Source organism: Wasmannia auropunctata, unplaced genomic scaffold (assembly GCF_000956235.1).
Source record: "Wasmannia auropunctata unplaced genomic scaffold, wasmannia.A_1.0 LD336088.1, whole genome shotgun sequence".
Taxonomy (NCBI): domain Eukaryota; kingdom Metazoa; phylum Arthropoda; class Insecta; order Hymenoptera; family Formicidae; genus Wasmannia; species Wasmannia auropunctata.
This window is the reverse complement of record NW_012026802.1, coordinates 480,565-483,939: the sequence shown is the minus strand read 5'-3', so window position 1 is coordinate 483,939 and position 3,375 is coordinate 480,565. Positions and strand designations below refer to the sequence as shown.

General features: G+C 36.4%; 1 protein-coding gene across 1 annotated transcript in view; it reads left to right on the top strand.

Moving 5' to 3' along the window:
- LOC105448361 overlaps positions 1–3,375 on the top strand; it is a 37,511-nt gene that overhangs the window by 25,149 nt on the left and 8,987 nt on the right. The gene's annotated exons all lie outside the window — the stretch shown is intronic.

The window sequence follows — 3,375 nt, the reverse complement described above, 5'->3', positions numbered from 1 at the left end:
TATTTTATTACGTGATAGATTTAAGACTTCCTGCGTTTTAAAAAGCGGACGCGCGAGAGCCGCCAATAAGAGGAATCTTTTGCCGATAACCCCATTACCCTACAATTAAGTAAATAGAAAAGATCGCCGCCTGGTCCCACGCGTGAATTCTTAGAAAAGAAACCTGACACGCGTCAAACTAGGCGAGAATATTATCTACCGATCACCAACGCCGCGGACGATTCTTTTCTCTCGTGGAAAACGTCAAGGTCAGCCGCCGGATACGGAAAGTCGATTAACGGCAATTATTTTATTACGTGATGGAATTCAAAACTTCCTCCGTTCTAAGAAGCGGACGCGCGAAAGCTTTCAATTAGCGCAAAACTCGGCGGCTCCGGATCAAAAGGGGGTCACTCCGATAACCCCTTTTCCGGAATGCAGCGGCTCCCGACAATCAAAGGAGCCCGACCGGGATCCCAGGTATATATATGTCTTCTCTGGGCGACTCGAGGCACTCAGATCTCGGCAGTCAATTTAGTATTTGTCACGTTGCCATTTTAACGGGCGGAAAAGAACTTAGAATCTGTTGAAAATCGCGGTTGAAATCTGCGCGGTTGAAAATCGAGTGCTTAAGATCGCTCCTGGAGAGAAGCCCCGCGGAACCGGCCAGCGAGACCCCAGCGTGAGCCCCTGCCAACCTTCCCAGTTACAGCAGGTAGTAAGTCATTATGCTTTTATTTTAACCGGGATTAACTAAATTAGTTGACTTGTCTCAAATCAATTTCGTCCTCAGTTCGTCGCGGACAAAATTTAAATGTCCCACCGCGGCCCCCGCGACTCGCGATTAACCCGTGCTTTTCTTTTATAACTTCTTCTTTCCCCCTTTTCCACCGCGCTGGAGGAGCTCACCGCGCTGGAGGAGCTCACCGAAGAGTAAAATGTTATGATAACAGCAACATTTAGTTAAGATAATGTTTAATAATATTTGGTACTCGCTCTCATGTTCGCGCCCCGTTTTCTTATTTTAATATACATAAGCATATATACATATATATATGTATACATATAAATATACTACTATTAATGAATTCTGAGTTATTACTATGTCACCTCTAACGTCGAAATTCCAAATATGTTACACACGTTTTTCGAGATTAAATAAGACGAGTATTATCCGCTGATAATTATTAGTATCGAGAATTATCTATAATCCACAGCTCTGGATCTTCCGATTCCGTAATAATAGAAATGAGCTGTAATATCTTTCTTTTCATTTACTATGAACATTGTAAACGTAGTTAGAAATAAATTTAATCGTATTAATTAATTCTTAAACTCTCTATAATTTATTAAACGATCTCACCCTCGTTCACTTTCCCCTTCTCTGCAGAAAATCGCACTGGTCCGATCCTGAGACAAAAGGGTTAAGTTCCTTGACCAAAACAGGATCAACAATCGCGCTGGCTTGAGATCGAGTAACATCGTCCCTTCGGGACGTTGACTCGTCTGTCAAGCCCGGTTAAAGCGCCTTTGACTCACACATATGCCACCGTGCCTATTTGCGAGACAGGCTATCTGCTTACGTCCTTCCGTATCCCCCTCCTTCTCGGATCCAGCCTCGTTTCTAAACGGGACTCTCTTTGATTTTTTCTTTCTTTAAAGATAAATCATTTCCCGGGGATTGGACGTAACAAAACAATCTAGCGCGTTTCCAGGCCGCGTAAATCCAATAATTATTTAAAGTATAACGTATTGAGGCCAACGTGTATAAATAAAATATATATCTATTACGACCGTATAAGTATTTCACATATAATAAATAAGGAAGGCCAATGTACTGTCATAGCAAGGTCTTGATGTTTCAATTATTTTCTTATATGATTTTACATACGTATCCTAGCTTCGACATTTTGCAATAAATTTCTTTACAGATTTGTCGAGAATGGTTCGTATAGATGCAGGCTATCATTTATTTGATGTCGCAGGGAAGGGAGATTTTATTAGATGCAAGTGAGCATCAAGTACTTATTAAATTGATTAGCAATTTAATACGTGATAATACGGTCCTATTTCAATCAAGGGGGGTTGCTTTGAATCCGGAAGTAACGGCATGCAGTTTCATCGAAGCTAGGACGTATGTAAAATCACATAAGAAAATAATTGTAGCACCAAGATTCTGCTATGACTGTGCATTGGCCTTCCTTATTCGTTATGTAAAACACTTATATGGTCGTAATAGATATATGTAGGTATATATAGTTATAACTGATTATTTATTTTAGTAGAAAGATGAAAGGGCAGATCTACATTGCCTCCTTTATCTTTCCGTTACACAATTTTTATTATATGCTCAGTAAAAAAAAAGCACGAAAATGAGATAATACGCGACGGAGTAATTCTCCTCGAATAAAACATCCTCTCCAAGCGAACAAGCATTAATCCGAGGTATGTTATAACTACAAAATGCGTGATATTGTGATTACAAAATTGACTTTAAAAAAAAGTAAAAGAAGTCAAATTGTCAAATTGTTGTCAAATTTAATCACGTTCCTTGAAAAAAAACTTGTTTCCAAATTAAATATAATTTTTTTAAAAGATAAAACCTAAATGGTATCCTTCTTTAATGTTAACTAACTTTACTTCAATGATATGTATAATGATATATTACTATTATTACCTGTATAAATGACTTGATATCAGTAAATGGCATCAAGTTGAATAAAAATTATGTACGGTGTTTTATTATATTCAATTACTATTACTTGTATAAAAGATTTAATATCAGTAAATGGCGTCAAGTTAAATAAAAATTATCTTATTCAACCTAAGTGATGTGTATATTGTTTATATATTTGATTAAACACACAAATATTTTTATAATAAACCGTTTAAAGTGTTTAAACCATCCAAAAATATATGCAGTAAAAGATTAATGCCATTGTTTTTCCAAATAATTTTAAATTTCATACAACAGATTTAAAGTGACTAAAATGACCAATGGGATTATAATGATGCAAAAACTTAGCGTGCCCGCATTTTATGTACATCTTATTAATTAATGTCAATCCGGGCACGCCAAGTTTTTGCATCATTATGATCTCATTGGTCATTTTAGTCACTTTAAGTCTGTTGTATAAAATACATATATGTATTAGGGTGGACCTTATTTATACTTGGTGAAAAATTTTTTTTGAATTTTTTTCACGACGCCCCCTAAAGTTGTTCCATTTCGTGAGAAAAAAAATTGTGTAAAAACTGAGCTCGATCGGACAACGGGAAGACGTGGCACAATCCTGTTAAAGTTGAAAAAAATATTTTTTCTACAAAACATGGGGAAATCCGGTGAAAAGAATTCTGAATAAAGATTAAGATGATTTTCTTAAAAAAATTAATTAT